The following is a 17,878-nucleotide window of genomic DNA, read 5'->3' as shown; positions in this document are numbered from 1 at the left end:
TTGAATTCTTACCTCCCACGGGCCAGGAGCCTGGACTAGAGGCGGCTGGGGAACTCATCCCACCACAGAACAACGGCACAGGAAATAAATCCTCATACTGTGTGCATTCTCACAGGTACCCGCTCCTTTGTTGGACAAAACTGTTGCTTGCAGAGCAGGACTCACTTCTTGGCACATATGAGGGGAAATCGCTCTGTAACTTCTTGTTCTGTTTATAATGGAAAACCACCTTAGAGGGGAACAGTTTTGTTTTCCAAGTTTGACCTGTTTCATGTTGGTTCTCTTGCCTCCTGCGGGGACTGGAGAGCCAGCCAGAGTCACCTGCTGCTCTGCCCACAGCACGATCAGTGCTCAGAAGCTCAATGCCTGTCCCCATCCCCAGGTTTCCTCCTTGCAGGAGCACTAGTAAGGAAATCAAGGGAGGCCATATGGATCCATAGATTCTTGGTTGATTTTCACAGATGGTAGCTGTGTCAGTGCAAGAAACAGCAGGTGTGTGTGATGGCTAAGATATCAAGAATCGACAGGTATGGTGGATCCCTTTGATCTAAAATCTGTGTCAGATGATTTAATTTTTAAAACGCTTGTTCTCAAACTCCTTTTATGTTTTTTAAAGATTTATTTTTTTTATTTGAAAGGCAGAGTTACAGAGAAGCAGAGGCAGAATGGGAGAGAGAGAGAGGTCTTCCATCCCCTGGTTTACTCTCCAAATGGCCGCAACAGCAGGAACTGAGCCAATCCCAAGCCAGGAGCCAGGAACTCCCTCTGGGTTTCCCGTGGGGGTGCAGGGGCCCAAGCACTTTTTGACTACAATATGTAGAAACTGTATCAACTCTTTCTTATTGTCATGCTGTGCCTCGAAATGTTCTACCAAACAGAGCATACTCACCTAATTCTACTAACTCAATGCGTTCATTTCACATCAAACAATTCACAAAATATTTTTCAACAATTTTTCCTGACATACATAAGCACATTTTCTTTTCTAAATCCTCTGCTACATGTAAGTTGAATATGTATTAGCCAACCTAATAAATATCCCAAATCCAATTAAATGGATTATTAATGTGGGACTGATGTTATGGTGTAGCAGGTAAAAGCCACCGCCTGTGATGCTGGCATCCCATATTGGTGGTTTGAGTCCCCACTGCTCCACTTCCAATCCAGCTCTCTGCTAATGCACCTGGGAGAGCAATGAGGACGGCCCAAGTCCTTGGGCCCCTGCACCCACGTGGGAAACCCACGTGAAGCTCCTGGTTCCTGGCTTCAGCCTGGCCCAGCCTGGGCAGATGCGGCCATTTGGGGAGTGAACCAGCGGATGGAAGATATCTCTCTGTCTGTCTGTCTGTCTGTCTCTCTCTCTCTCTCTGTGCCTTTCAAATGAACAAACATAAATCTATAAAAATAAATTATTAATGAATAGTCAATATTATTTTTGATACTATTTTGAGTCTGGGAAATGTGCTTTTACATCCCTACCGATAGCATACAGCTATGCACTCATTACAGGAGGGCACTGATGCCAGGGAAATGATGGGACTGAATGTCAACGTTCGCTGCTTTATCCTGTCTTTAGATGGGAACAGTATGCTACTTGACCTTGAGTTAGTACTGAAGGAAATCAAGAAAATAAAATTGGGTGGTGGATGTTTAGTGTAGCTATTAAGACACCATTTAGGATGCCTATAACCCATATCAGAGTGCCTGGGTTAGAGACCCAGCCTGGCTTCTGATTCCAGTTTGCTGAAATGAGCACACTGGGAGGTAGCAAGTGGTGGCTCAAGTCCTGCTACCCACACGGGGGACCCAAATTGAGTTCTGGGCTCTTGGCTTTGGATGAACACAGCTCTGGCTGTCGTAGGCACTTGGGGATGGAACTAGTGGTTGGGAGGCACATTTCTCTCTCTCTCTCTCTCTCTCTCTCTCTCTCTCTCTCTCTCTCTCTCTCTTTCCCCCTCTCCCTTTCAAGTAAGATAAAAAAATTTTTTTTGAATTTTTAAAAAAATAAATGAAATAGAAAATGAAACACAGAGCCTGGGAGACTGGAGAAGCCAAAGTGTTTTACATCAGGTAGGCAGTAGACAGTCATTGTAGACTGCAGTGTCTCAGCTGTTCAGAAGCTATTGGCACACAGACAACTCAAACTAACATGTTTTCTCAGCAAAGTATCTTTGGTTTAGTGTCAGACTTTCAGCTACACAGCGTGTGGAAGTGAGCAGCTGATGCTACTCACCTGCCTGATCATATAAACTGTCAGCTGATCCTGGCCAAGCTTGATGGTTTTTCTCACTCCAGTAAAGAAGATGCAGTAGCGAACTGGGATGACCCTAAACATTTGCCAGTGTCGACAGCTATCTTATACAGATCGCAGGAGCTGGAATTTGTTCTTGTCCTACAAAGTGAGGGTTATCACTTTATATTTTGGTATTTTTTTGTAATTTTAAATTTTAAACTATTTCAAACTTACAGAAAATAGAGAGAAAAAGAGAAAATTAAATGGTACAAAGAACTTCTATATACTCTTCATTGCAATGCACCACTTACAAATATTATCTCACATTTACTTTATAGCCTCTCTCTCTCTCTCTCTCTCTCACACACACACACACACACACGTATTATTTTCTGAACTGCTTGAGAGTAAATTTCTGATGCCCCGTCTCTTTACTCCTGAATTCTTCCCACTTATCCTGAGCTATAATATCTTCTCCAGATCTCCATTGAAGGAAAAACTCTACTCATATCCACTATTATCTTTACATCAGAGTTAAGTTCATGGACAGCAGAATGAGATATTGTGGGAATCTGTGATTAAACATTTTCTTCTTCTTAATTGTATATTTTATTTTTAAAATTTTTATTTTTTTAAAGATTTTTTATTCTGCTTATTTGAAAGGCAGAGGCAGAGAGAGAGAGGTCTTGCATCCGCTGGTTCACTCCTCAAATGGCTCAAACAGCCAGAGCTGGGCCAATTCAAAGCCAGGAGCCAGAAGCTTCTTCCAGGCATCCCACACAGGTGCAGGGGCCCAAACACATGGGCCATCCTCTACTGCTTTCCCAGGCCAGAGCAGACAGCTGGATAGGAAGTGGAGCAGCTGGGTGTTGAACCGGCGCCCACATGGGATGCCGGCACTGCAGGTGGCAGCTTCACCTGCCATGTCACAGCGCTGGCCCCATGTTTTCTGTCCAGCAGCTATGTAGTGAGAGAACATTGTGTGGTATTTTTAAAATTTCCTTCTATGTTCCTTTATGTTTAGGCCAAGTAGTCTACCTGTAGCAATCCAACGAGCTAACAAAAGGATGGATTATTAAGATGAAATCAGGGAAATATGTCAGTGATGTGGTCTTTAAGATATTTTGGGCTGTGGTCAATGCTGTGGCTTAGCAGGTAAAGCTGCCACCTGTGGTGCCGGCATCCTATATGGGCATTGGTTTGAGTCCTGGCTGCTCTACTTTCTTTCTTTCTTTTTTTTTTTTTTTTAAATTTATTTATTTTTTTGACAGGCAGAGTGGATAGTGAGAGAGAGAGACAGAGAGAGAGGTCTTCCTTTTTGCCGTTGGTTCACCCTCCAATGACCGCTGCGGCCAGCGCATCGTGCTGATCCGAAGCCAGGAGCCAGGCGCTTCTCCCAGTCTCCCATGCGGGTGCAGGGCCCAAGCACTTGGGCCATCCTCCACTGCACTCCCGGGCCATAGCAGAGAGCTGGCCTGGAAGAGGGGCAACCGGGACAGAATCCGGCGCCCCGATCGGGAGTAGAACCCAGTGTGCCAGCGCTGCAAGGTGGAGGATTAGCCTGTTGAGCCACGGCGACGGCCCCTCATACATACTTTAAAAGGGCAGCAGCAAGGTCTATGAAAGGAAAACCACAAACCTGGGGTAAAGAAATCAAAGAATAGTGGCTAGCATTGCAGTGCAGCTGGCCAACAGTGGCTTGCGATGCCAGCTCACGTTCAAGATCTGCCTGCTCCAGTTCTGACCCAGCTCCCTGCTAATGTGCCTGGGAAAACAGGGGAAGACAGCCAAAGTCCTTGGGCCCCCACCATCCACATAGGAGACCCAGAGTACCTGAGTTTGAATCCCAGCTCCGGTTCCTGACTCCAGCTTCCTGCTAATTCAGACCTTGAGAGCAGCAGTGAGGCTCCAGTGGTCGGGTCCCTGCCACCCACATAGGAGAGCTGGATTGCGTGCCAGGCTCCTGGCTTCACCTCAGTCCAATCCCGGCCATGGCAGGCATCTGGAAATGGAGCCAGCAGATGAGAAAACACCCTCTCTTTGATTTCTTCCCCCAAAATAAATAAACAAACAACGATAACAGCTAAACATGCTTTCAGGCCTGATGATCTGGAGCAGAGCTTAAGGGCATCTACTTTAGTGATTATAACATTGGAAAAAAATGTTAAAAAAAAAAATCCCACTGGCTATAGAACCCGCATTTCAAGCTGTATGAAGATTTCTGCGCAAATGTTTCAGAGAGCGTCGGCTGCTTCACACATGCCCGTCTATCCATGATAGAAGCAGGGTTAGAGGTTTGGCCCTGTGGTCAGGCCCTTGGCTGGGGTGCCCTCATCTCGCGATGGAGTGCTCCGTGTCTAAGTACCCATCGCACCCCCAATTCCAGCTTCCCTCTAACGCTCTCCCGAGACACAGCAGGTGATGGCTCAGGCAGCTGGGTGTCGGCCACCTGCGTGGGGTCCTGGGTTAATTTCCCAGCCCTGACTCTTGGGAGCATTTAGGAATTGAACCGTGGTTGGGAGCTCTCTGTCTCTGCCTCTCAAATATAAAAAAATCATTTAAAACTGAGATGAATATTTAAAGAACGTTTCCTAAGTTCGCGACCCACATGTGCAAACAGCCACCAAGTAAACTATGTATACAGAGAGTTTGAGAATCTATGTTTAACCATGAGACCTATAAATATTTTAGTCTAGTCTCCAACATAGTTTGGGCCACTAGGGTTTTATATTTTAATACATTTTTAAATTTTTAAATAAAGATTTTACTTTAACATTTTTTAAATCTTAAATAATCTCAAACGTGCAGAAAAATTGCGAAGTAGTACACATACAAAGATTTATATATATTTCACCTAGCTTCCTTAATTGTCAGAATTTATCACAATAAATTGACTTAGTTTTGATTTTAAAGTTTATTTGGTATTTATTTTCATTGTCTTTGAAAGGCAGAGAGAGAGAGATCTTCTATCTGCTAGCTCACTCCCCAGATGCTCACAACAGCCAGGGCTGGGCCAGGATGAAGCCAGGAGCCAGTAGTCAACCTGAGTCCCACGTGGGTGGAAGAGGTCCAGCTACTTAACCATCACCTGCTGCCTCTCAGGGTGCACACTAGCAGGAAGCAGGAATCAGAAACAGAGCCAGGAGCTGAATCCAGGAATTCTAAGATGGGATGTGAGTCCCAGATGGCCTGTTAACAGCTCTGCCAGATGCCCTCTCCAGTTTTATTTTAATTATAAAATTATTATGTGTTCTCTGGAGGAAATGGTTGAAATACACAGTAGAATAAAAAACATAGATATCACCCATAATCCACTATGAAGGGATAACCAGTGTTAATATTTCTTATATGCTTTTGTCTGTGTTAAATGTGCAAAATTTTTATCATTAACTTTTTTAAAAAAATATTTATTTATTATTTATTTGAAAGTCAGAGTTACACAGAGGAGAGGCAGAGAGAGAGAGAGAGAGAGAGAGGTCTTCCATCTGATGGTTCACTCCCCAGCTGGCTGCAACGGCCAGAGCTGTGCTGATCCAAAGGACAATTCTATGAGAAACTCTACATGAAAAAAAAGCTAATGTGTTTGTCACACCTGAGCGTGTTCTCTAGGATTTGCAGCCTGCTGTGGTTTGGTTGTGCTTTGAGTGTGTGCCCCCCACCCCCGCAGGGTTCTTATGGGAGGTGGTAGAACTATGGGAGATGGGGCTTTGGTGGGAGATCACGGGGCCACTGGGGATGCTGCCCTCAGAAGGGATTGGCATGGTTCTCTTCTTAGGAGATCCCAGTTGGTTCCTACAGGCAGGGTTGCTATAAAGGAGCAACATCGGCCCATCTCTGCTCTCTGCTTCCTGTCTTGCCTTGTGATCATCTTGCTTCTTGCACACGCTACCACCATGATGACGTCCATCCCGAGGCTCTCAGCAGAGGCTGAGCTAACGGGGCCACCTGATCTGAGGTCCTCAGAAGAGTGAGCTTGACTGTCTTCTTCAGGCATCACCCAGGCTCAGGGAATCTGTTACAACAATGGAAAATGGACTAGCGCGTGTCCATAACACAAGCACAGAATGGCCTCCTGGTCTGATCATAGCATATGCCCATGGGACATGAGCGGCTGAGTGCACGCATGCAGCTCTGTGATGAGCTTTTTTTTTTTTTTCACTTTGATGATTTATTTATTTCAAAAGCAAGGTAAAAGATTCTCAAAAGTGCTATATGAAGTTTCTAATTTTTATTGAATTTCAATTTGCTTCTAATACCTTATAAAATTATATGAATATATAGATAATAAAATGAAGAAATTGCTTTTTTGGAAAATTGCAAATACAATTCTTTGTTCCCAAGAATATGTCTTCATAAAACAGATCATTTTATTTTATGCATTTTTAATTTTTTTCTTTCTTTTAAAGTCAAGAGTGACACAGAGAGAGGGAGAGACACAAGTAGATAAATCCTCCATTTGCTGACTCACTTTTTTAACTTTTATTTAATGAATATAAATTTCCAAAGTATAGCTTATGGATTACAATGGCTTCCCCCACCCATAACTTCCCTCCCACCCGCAACCCTCCCCTTTCTCGCTCCTTCTCCCCTTCCATTCACATCGAGATTCATTTTCATTTCTCTTATATACAGAAGATCAGTTTAGTATATATTAAGTAAAGATTTCAACAGTTTGCACCCACATAGAAACACAATGTGAAAAATACTGTTTGGGTACTAGTTATAGCATTAAATCACAATGTATAGCACATTAAGGACCGAGATCCCACATGAGGATTAAGTGCACAGTGACTCCTGTTGTTGACTTAACAATTTGACACTCTAGTTTATGGCCTCAGTAATCTCCCTGGGCTACAGTCATGAGTTGCCAGGGCTATGGAAGCCTTTTGAGTTCACTGACTCTTACCATATTTAGACAAGGTCATAGTCAAAATGGAAGTTCTCTCCTCCCTTCAGAGAAATGTACCTCCTTCTTTGATGACCCATTCTTTCCACTGGGATCTCACTTGCGGAGATCTTTCATTTAGGTCATTTTTTTTTTTCCAGAGCATCTTGGCTTTCCATGCCTGCAATACTCTCATGGGCTTTTCTGCTGGATCCAAATGTCCTAAGGGCTGATTCTGAGGCCAGAGTGCTGTTTAGGACATCCACCATTCTATAAGTCTGCCTTGCATCCCGCTTTCCATGTTGGATCTTTCCCTTTTTTGTTCTATCGGTTAGTATTAGCAGACACTAGTCTTGTTTATGTGATCCCTTTGATTCTTAGTCCTATCATTATGGTCGATTGTGAACTGAAATTGATTACTTGGATTAGTGAGATGGCATTGGCACATGCCTCCTTGATGGGATTGAATTGGAATCCCCTGGTATGTTTCTAATTCTGCCGTTTGGGGCAAGTCAGCTTGCGCATGTCCCAAACTGTACATCCCTTCCCTCTCTTATTCCCACTCTTATAGTTAACAGGAATCACTTTTCAGTTAAGTTTCAACACTTAAGAATAACTGTGTATTAATTACAGAATTAAACCAATAGTAGTAAGTAGGACAGACAGAAAAAAAAATACTAAGCGGGATAACGTATTAAGTTGTTCATCAACAGTCAGGGCAAGGGCTGATCAAGTCACTGTTTCTCATAGTGTCCATTTCACTTTAACAGGTTTCAGTTAGTTGTCGCTGATCAGGGAGAACATGTGATATTTGTCCCTTTGGGACTGGCTTACTTCACTAAGCATAATGTTTTCCTGGTTCCTCCATTTTGTTGCAAATGACTGGGTTTCATTGTTTTTGACTGCTGTATAGTATTCTATGGAGTACATGTCCATAATTTCTTTATCCAGTCTACTGTTGATGGGCATTTAGGTTGATTCCAGGTCTTAGCTATTGTGAATTGAGCTACAATAAACATTAAGGTGCAGACCGCTTTTTTGTTTGCCAATTTAATTTCCTTTGGGTAAATTCCAAGGAGTGGGATGGCTGGGTTGAATGGTAGGGTTATATTCAGGGTTCTGAGGAATCTCCAGACTGACTTCCATAGTGGCTTAACCAGTTTGCATTCCCACCAACAGTGGGTTAGTGTCCCTTTTTCCCCACATCCTTGCCAGCATCTGTTGTTGGTAGATTTCTGAATGTGAGCCATTCTAACCGGGGTGAGGTGAAACCTCACTGTGGTTTTGATTTGCATTCCCTGATTGCTAATGATCTTGAACATTGTTTCATGTGCCTGTTGGCCATTTGGATTTCCTCTTTTGAAAAATGTCTACTGAGGTCCTTCGCCCATGTGATGAGCTTTGATCTCTCAGAAGACAGGAGCTTCTTTCCAGAACATCTCTGTCACTGTAGCTTCCTTTATCTTCCTAATCTCCCAGTTAATACACCCTCTACTTCCAACTTTTGGAAATCTTATCCGCCTTCTAACAGCCAGTGCATAAGACCCACTCCAGGCTTCTCATGATGAAGCTGCGAGCACTCCTTCCCATCTCTTTGGGATTCCATTATGTGTGCCTAGAGGATACGCAGTATGTTCCGCACGAAAAAGGGACGTGTGGCCTCATATCAGACTCTCTCTCAGTGTTGGAACTAACTGGTTTGAACTTTTCCTGGGTGCATGAGCTGTATCATACACAGAATCATGAAAATGTCTTATTAGTACCATTGCACATAAGAGGGTTCAATGTGTATGAACGAATTCTCAGGTTTTCCACTGGACAAAGTGGAATACTTCAGTGTTAGGGAAAGAGTTGCAGATTGGTCCCTCCTCACACGGGGCACCAAAATATTAGGAAAAGGGTCATAGAATAGAGAGCAGGATGTACAAATTTACAGCCAGACCGAATTTATTCAGAGAAAATAAATCCGCAGAGGTGGGTGACCAGCTGCCTGTGTGTACAAGATGGAGCTGTGGCAGAAGGCCCCGACCCCAGGGGCTGGGCCTTTATAAGGAGGGGCCGGGCCTTTTAAGGAGGGCTAGGGCTGGGGTGGGGGTAGGGGTCAGCAGGAGGGGAATTCCAGGAACTGGGCGGGGGCTTAGGGAACCTGGAAAATAATGCAAGGTGGGGTGTGAAGGCAATAGGGTGTGAGACCCAATTGAGTTTCAAGGGCAAGGAATACATTCAGTGTCTGAGATTGGGTTCTCCCAGAATTAGATAGTGAGTGGAAGTGGTTTATTTAGGAAGCGATTCTAGGGCAGATGAGTGTGGTCCTGTGGGAAGCAGGATAGAGACAGGGAGGCAGACAAGCAAGGGTGTGCACTTACATTAATTCCGAGGCCCAGTCCAATCCTGTAGGGAGCTCCAGAGCGTAAGCTACATCTCCAAGTTCATGCAGAGTTGAAGTGAGAGAGCTGGGTACACCCTCATAGTCAGTGGCTAGCTAGCAGTCCCCTTGCAGGATGTGAGCACCCAGGCATCTCCACACTTTTCACTGGAAACGGTTCGATTACCCAAGAGCAGTCCTTTGAAGAAGGTGGCCAGCGGAGCACAGGCAATGCTGAGGCGATCTGAGCAGAGTTCCCGTGTATTCCCTGACCACAGATCATCTTTGATGCCTTGATGCCTGCTGGGCCAGAGGCTTCTGCTACTTTTCTTTTTCTTTTTTTTTTTTTCTAGTTTATATTCTACTTCTTTGTGTTGGTTTATACAAAATAATAAAAAATTGTATTCTTTAAAAAAACCCAAATACCAGATAATGCAGAGATTCATTTCTAAAATAGGAAACCATAAATATCTGCTGGCGGCTTGGCGCTGCTTGGCAAAGCAGGGGCTGGAGGAGGTTGACCTACACAAGGAAATGGAAGGAATTTGTTTTTTTAGGTTGGTTTTTGTTTTGTTTTTTTTTTTATTCTCAGCACAGAGGAGAGTGAAATACAGAAACAAGGGATGTAGCCAAAAGAATGCTGAAAACAAGGGTCTCTGACATTTGATTATAGGAAGCTTATGTGGCTTCACTTCCCTGAACATTTTTGCTGTAGCCCGCCACCTCCTCAGAACCTTGAGTACATAAGGGCTGTTTTTGGTATGGAAACCGAGGGACGGACCGGAGGCAGGGTAGAGGTTACGCTGCAGAGTGGAGAACAGGAATCCAGCGAGGCAGCCAAAACCAGAAAAACCAGGAGACCACGGCTCCTCGGGGAATACACAGAGACCTTGGCTGGGACGCCGGCTTCCTTTTCCTCAGGGCATGGAATATGAACTTTCCAAGCAAACTTCTCCAGAGCTTCCTGGTAACTGGGTTTTACTAAGGAAGCTAAAAGCACTTTATGAAGTGTCTTTATAAAACACCACACAACCATCATACGGGAGACGTTCATGTGAGTGCTGTGACAGGGTGAGGCAGAGACAAGGACAGAACCAGAACCCAGCTACTAAGATGCCCGCTCCAGTCTTCTCCTGCTGTATGCTATTATTTCCAAGAGCTGTTTGCATTGTGTGTCTGAAGCTTCTCAGAAAATCTTAATAATGAAACAGGGAGCCTGAGAAATGGGTGTGTTCTGGGCCCAAGTATCTTCTTTATTCCAGGGTTTGCCCCCACAGAGATAAGAATGCCAAGCAGACCCTAGACAGAGTGCACAAGTGAGAGCAGGATTTATTTAAGAGAGAGAATATATTTTAGTGCATGAGTGTGGGTCACCCCCCACGGAGAGATCCTCTCATGCATGGGCCAGAGTACCAACTATGAGGACAGAGAGGGGATGAGGAAGGAGAAGGACCCCAGAAGCACAGCCCAGAAGCCCAGGGCAAGAGAAGGCCCTTCCCATGGCGTCTGTCTCATTTATGAGGTAGGGATGCTTCCCTATTTGAGTCTACAAATGGGATGGGTAGTGCACATGAGGCTTTCTGGAAGTTTCATGATGCCTCCACAAGGAATTGAACTCCCATGTGGCCATCCTTCCTGGTCCAGCCTGTGGATATACTGGATATACCGGTGGGTATACCAGTGGGTGTACCGGATTGTCAGGCAAGGGGGTGGAGTTACAATCAGGGCTGGCAGAAATCCCAGCCCACCTGTTCCTACCTAATCTTCCTGGCTAGTCAACCTGTATCAAGCTCATTTAAATCCTGTCTGTCTCATCGCTGTCTGAGAACCAGTACCCACTTACACTGGCTCAAATCCCAGGTGCCCTATGCACTAGGTAAAATCGACTAGCTGAAGTTTCCAGTGTTTTGAAACATGAAATTTCTTCTCTTTCCTTCAAGGTCTAACAAGTAGGCTTTTGTACCAAGGAAAAGTGCTGTACTTTTTAAAAATGGTGCAGAGAATGATTGGGACCAGCGAGTTACTACACATATTCCAGGGGAGTAAGAAAGGCTTTGGGGGAGGGGTGTGCAGACACTCTAATGCAGCAGGTTAAGCTGCCACCTGTTCCTCCGGCATCCCTCACGGGCACTGGTTCAAGTCCTGGCTTCTCCACTTGCAATCTACCTCCCTGCTAATGTGCCTGGAAAAGCAGCAGAGGATGGCCCAAGGGTTTGGGCCCCTATACCCATGCAGAAGACCTGGATAAAGCTCCTGGCTCCTGGCTTTGACCTGGCCCAGCCCTGACTGTTGTGGTCGTTTGGAGAGTGAGCCGATGAATAGAAGAAATTCATTCTCTCCCTCCCTCCCTCCCTCTCTCTGTCTCTCTCTCTCTCCCTCCCTCTCTCCTTCTCTCTGTAACTCTGCCTTTCAAATAAATAAACAAATCTTTTTTAAAAATGGAAAGGCTCTGGGATTGTCAAGAAATAACAGCTAGTCCCCTATGATTATGGATGTACTAGTACTAAGGCTGGAGAAATCATAGTAGCCAAGCCAGAAATTTACAAGTATAATCTGTCTGTTGCAATGAGTGGTTACTGAAGATTTTTGGGTAAAGAAGTAGTGTTAGGTTTTGAATTGGGAAGATCACTGGTTATAAAGTGCAGAACAGGTCAAGGGAAGTGGGTGTCTTAGCTTGGGCTGCTGTATCATAGGCTGGGTGGCTTACACAGCAAAGGTTATTTCTCAAAGCTATGGAGGTTGGAAAGTTCAAGATTAGGGTGACAGCATGGTTGGCTTGTGGTGAGGGTCCTGTTGCTGCTGACGGCTGCCTTCTTACACGGGTGGGACCAGTGCTCTCTGATCTCTTCTTCTCCTTTCTTTTTTTTTTTTAATATTTATTTATTTTACTTGAAAGTCACAGTTACACACACAGAGAGGAGAGGCAGAGAGAGAGAGAGAGAGAGAGAGAAAGAGAGAGAGAGAGAGAGGTCTTCCATCTGCTGGTTCACTCCCCAGATGGCCGCAACAGCCAGAACTGCACCTATCCGAAGCCAGGAATCAGGAGTTTTCTCTGGGTGTCCCAGATGGGTGCAGGGACCCAAGGACTTGGGCCATCTTCTGTGCTTTCCCAGGCCATAGCAGAGAGCTGGATTGGAAGTAGAACAGCTGGCACTCGAACCGGCGCCCATATGGGATGCCAGCACTGCAGGCAGCAGCTTTACCAGCTACGCCACAGCACCGGCCCCTTCTTCTTTTTGATTATGAAGATTTATTTAATTTGCAAGTCAGAGTTATACAGAGAAGGAGGGAGAGAGAAAGAAACCTTTCATCTGCTGATTCACTCCCCAAATGGCTGCAACAGCCAGAGCTGGGTTGATCTGAAACCAGGAGCTTCCTCTGGGTCTTCTTTATGGATGCAGTTATCCAAGAACTTGGGCCATCTTTTGCTGCTTTCCCAGGCACATTAATAGGGAGCTGGATCAGAAGTGGAGCAGCCGGGACTCAAACTGGTGCCCATAGGGGATGCCAGCGCTGCAGTCAAAGGCTTAACCTCCTATTGACACAGTGCCAGTCCCTCTCATCTCTCTCTCTCTCTTTTTTTTTTTTCTTAAAGATTTACTTTATTTGAAAGATAGAGTTACAGAGAGAGGTAGAGACAGAGAGAAAGGTCTCCCATTTGCTAGTTTACTCTCCAGATGGCTGCAACGGCCAGAGCTGCACTGATCCAAAGCCAGGAGCCAGGAGCTTCCCCCAGGTCTGCCAGGTGAGTACAGGGGCCCAAGGACCCTTCCAATGCCCTCCCAGGCTACAGCAGAGAGCTGGATGGGAAGTGGAGCAGCTGGGACTAGAACCAGCACCCATATGGGATGCCGGCGCTTCAGGCCAGGGCTTTAACCTGCTGAGCCACAGCGCCAGCCCCTCTCATCTCTTTTTGTAATAGCAAAAACTGATTTTTTAAAAATCTCCTTCCCTAGGATCCCCAGTTATGTAACATTTATGCTGTATTTATTCATCTACCAAAGGGTGATGACAATAACCAAACGATAGAGTTGTCGTAAGCGTTCAATGACAGGTCAGTGCTGTGGCCCAGCAGAGTAAACCACCGCCTGTGGTGTCAGGATCCCATATGGGCGCCAGTTGGAGTCTCTGCTCCACTTCCCATCCAGCTCCCTGCCAATGCACCTGGGAAGGCAGCGGAAGATGCCCAAGTACTTGGGCCCCTTCCACCCACATAGGAGACCCGAATAGAGTTCCAGGCTCCTGACTTCCCCTAGTCCAACCCTGGCCATCATGGTCATTTGAGGAGTGAACCAGTGGATGGAAGATTCTGTCTCTGCTCTCTCTATCTCTCTCTCAATCTGTAACTCTGCCTTTCCAATAAGAAAACAAATCTTTTTTTTAAAAAGAATTATATGACAAAACACACACACATGTACCTGAACGCCTAGGAAATTTCAAGGAGCAGATTAATATGTTGTGATTATCATGTAATTGGTGGGATATTTATTAAGCTAATTTAAAACTTAATTATAATTACTTCTCTCATAATTTAAAAATGTCAAAAATACTTGACATTATGTGCTCTTTCCTTTAAAGCAACCTAAAGTTTTTTCCTCCTCAGCTTTTCCACTTCCCCAGTGTTTATGGTTGCAAACTCTCCTCTGTCGTTCATGAATATTGTTTCACTGTGTGGTCTTTCATTAACTGGGCTAATGTGAATTGTCTGGAAATTTCAAAGCTTTCCCAGTTAACACAAATAAAAACAAGCAATCACAATGCCTTTCACTTCACCTTTCCCAGAATGCCAGTGCAAAACATCATAAATATATTCATGTCTTCCAACCACACTATAGATTTCTAGGGATATTTCGCATGTATTTAACTGGTTTGCCTTGAAAAGTGCGAGTCTTTAATTATTTTTCTTGGTCTGCATTATCAACCAAGGTGTAACTAATAATTCAGCCTTAGGGATACTTTACTGTGCTTAGCGTTTGTGTGTGTGTGTGTGTATCAAATTCTGTTCTGCCGATCTATCTATGACCTTTGAATAATTCAGGACTACAAAATACCTTGCTCCTCACCAGCTTGCCAGTTTATATTTCTTTTTTTAAGTTGTATTTATTTATTTGAACGGCAGAGTTACAAAGAGGGAGAGGCAGAGAGGGGGAGAGGGAGAGAGAGAAAGAAGGAGAAAGGGAGAGAGAGAGAGAGAGAGAGCGAGCTCCTCCATCTGCTGCTTCACTTCCCAAATGTCCACAACAGCAAGAGCTGGGCTGGTCTGAAGCCAGGAGCTTCCTCTGGGTCTCCTTTGTAGGTGCAGTTGCCCAAGAACTTGGGTCAACTTTCACTGCTTTCCCAGGGGCGTTTGCAGGGAGCCAGATCAGAAGTGGAGCAGCCAGGACTCAAACCGGTGCCCATATGGAATATGCCACAGTGTCGGCCCCCAGTTTATATTTCTTTTTTTTTTTTTTAAGATTTATTTATTTATTTGAAAGTCAGAGTTACACAGAGAGAGGAGAGAGGAAGAGAGAGAGAGAGAGAGAGAGAGAGAAAGGTCTTCCATCTGATGTTTCACTCCCCCAATTGACCGTTAACAGCGGAGCTATGCTGATCCGAAGCCGGGAGCCAGGATCTTCTTCCAGGTCTCCCACACAGGTGCAGGGGCCCAAAGACTTGGGCCATCCTCTACTGCTATCCCAGGCCATAGCAGAGAGCTGGATTGAAAGTGGAGCAGTCAGGTCTCTAACAGGCACCCATATGAGATGCTGGGGCTTCAGGCCAGGGCTTTAACCTGCTGCACCAAAGCGCCGGCCCCAGTTTATATTTCTTAATTTCAGAATGATGCCTTAGACTGTGTAACTTATAGCCACCCAAATGACAGTTTTCCCACCAAAAGTTAACACCGCATTGTAGTTAAGGCTAAGGTATTAGGATCACTTGGATTCAAATTTTGGGTTTGCTATTTATTAGCTGGGTGAACACGGACAAGTTAGTCAAACTCCTTTTGCCTCTGTATTCCCCTCTGTACAGTAGGGATACTACTAGTAGCTACTTTGTAACTGTTCTGTGAGGACTGAATAATATCTGTAGTGCTTAAAACAGTACCTGGCTCTTCATAAATGCTAAGAATTTGCTAGATAAAAATAGAGAACTGCGTGTCTGTTGACTGTTTAACATTAAATATGTACTTTCCTTCTTAGGATTGGTGCTTTGTGTGGGTCAGGTTGACCAGAGCAGGAAACCACTCTTCTTTGTTGGTATCATCACCAATCCTTGTCCAGACCATTGCATTGAATTCCTATGGGGTTGTATCTCTGATTTTCTTGCTTTCCAATTCTTTTCAGACCACATCCTCTGGCTGTTAGTAGCTCTTGTCATGATTCTAGTCTTCGCAAAACTTTTAAATGGCTCTTCGGTAGTCAGGGTTCTTCAGAGAAACTGAACTGATGGTAGATTTATATATAACATACACATAAATATAAACACACACACATACAGAAGAGACCTTTGTAAAGTTCATGGAAAAAGGAATTAAAAGACAAGTTTATTTTGGTGCAAACTTTTTGAAATTCATTCATAATTTTTTCATAATATGCATTTTCCATGAACTTTTAAAAATATTTATGTATTTGAAAGACTAAGTGAAAGAGAGAGAGAAAGAGAGAGGGAGAGAGAGAGAGAAATCTTCTATCCTCTGATTCTCCCCAGTTGGCTGCAACTGGGGAGGCTGGGCCAGGCTGAAGCCAGGAGCCTGGAACTCCATCCAGGTCTCCAACATGGATGCAGGGGCCCAATCACTCAGGCCATCTTCCACTCTTTTCCCAGAAGCGTTAAAAGGCAGGCAGCTGAATCAGAAGTGGAGCAGCCAGGACTCCAACTGGTACCTGCTGTGCCACAACACTGGCTTGTTTATTTGGGGCTAGCGCTGTGGTGCAGCAGGTTAAAGCCCTGGCCTGAAGCGCCAGCATCCTACATGGGCTCCAGTTCGAGACCCAGATGCTCCACTTCCCATCCAGCTCTCTGCTGTGGCTTGGGAAAGCAGTAGAAGATGGCCCAAGTCCTTGGGCCCCTGCACCTGCGTGGGAGACCTGGAATAAGCTCCTGGCTCCTGTCTCTCCTGTCTTTGGATCGGCACAGCTTCAGCTGTTGTGGCCAACTGGGGAGTGAACCATTGGATGGAAGACCTCCCTCTCTCTCCTCTCTCTCTCTCTCTCTCTCTCTCTGTCTCTGTTTCTCCTCTCTCTGTGTAACTCTGACTTTCAAATAAATAAATCTTTTTAAAAAAAGATACTGTTTGTTTATTTGAGAGGTAGAGTTACAGACAGTGAGAGGGAGAGACAGAAAGAGGTCTTTGATCCACTGGTTCATTCCCCAAATGGCCACAACAGCTGGAGCTGCGCCAATCCAAAGCCAGGAGCCAGGAACTTCTTCCAGATCTCTTGTGTGAGTACAGGGGCCCAAGGACTTGGGCCATCTTCTACTGCTTGCGCAGCTCATAGCAGAGAGCCGGATCAGAAGAGGAGCAGCCAGGATTAGAACAGGCATCCTTATGGATCGCCAGTGCTACATGTGGAGGATTAACCTACCACGCCACAGCACCAGCCCTGCGAACTTTTTAAGATACTACACTTGATCTTAGCCAAAAGGCCGAGAAGCAATAAACTTTTTAAGATGCCTTATATGCATGTATTCAAATTTTTTTGTACTGAAATAAACATTTTAAGTCTACTTTCTGTGAATTTTTTGAAACTTCCTTTATTTATATACCTGATTTATTATAATAAATTGGTTCATGAAATTATGGAGGCTAAGAAGTCCCAAGATCTGGGGCCAGTGCCATAGTGCAGTGGGTTAAATCCCCTGCATCCCATATGGGCACTGGTTCAGGTCTTGGCTGCTCCAATTCCAGTCCAGCTCTCTGCTATGGCCTGAGAAAGCAGCGGAGGATAGCCCAAGTCCTTGGTCCCTGCACCCGTGTGGGAAACCCAGAGGAAGCTCCTGGCTCCTGGCTTTGGATTGGCTCAGTTCCGGCCATTGTAGCCATTTGGGGAGTGAACCAGTGGAAGCAAGACCCCCCTCACCCCCCCGTCTCCATCTCTCAAATAAATAAATAAATCTTTAAAAAAAAAAAAAAAAAAGTCCCCAGATCTGTAGTCCAAAGGCCTGAGAACCAAGTGCTAGCCCAAAGCAAAGGCCTGATAAGCAGCATAGCTCATGGTGTAAGCTCCTGTCTGGGCCTGAAGACAGAAGACCCACGTCTCAGCAGGAAGACCTCCCGATGGAGAGCTGGGCCTTGCTCAGCCTTTAGGCCTCCCGTAGACTGCGTGAGTCTCACCCACCCAGGGGAGAGCAATCTGCCTCTATCAATCTGCTCATTCAAATGCCACTCTCATCCAGACACACCTAACAGACA

The 17,878-nt window shown here is 45.1% G+C and overlaps 1 pseudogene; it reads right to left on the bottom strand.

Moving 5' to 3' along the window:
* Positions 1 to 17,037: 17,037 nt before the first annotated feature.
* Positions 17,038 to 17,124, bottom strand: LOC133752523 (U2 spliceosomal RNA; annotated as a pseudogene).
* Positions 17,125 to 17,878: the final 754 nt, after the last annotated feature.

Source organism: Lepus europaeus, chromosome 2, assembly GCF_033115175.1.
Source record: "Lepus europaeus isolate LE1 chromosome 2, mLepTim1.pri, whole genome shotgun sequence".
Taxonomy (NCBI): Eukaryota; Metazoa; Chordata; class Mammalia; order Lagomorpha; family Leporidae; genus Lepus; species Lepus europaeus.
This window is presented reverse-complemented; position numbering and strand designations above follow the sequence as displayed.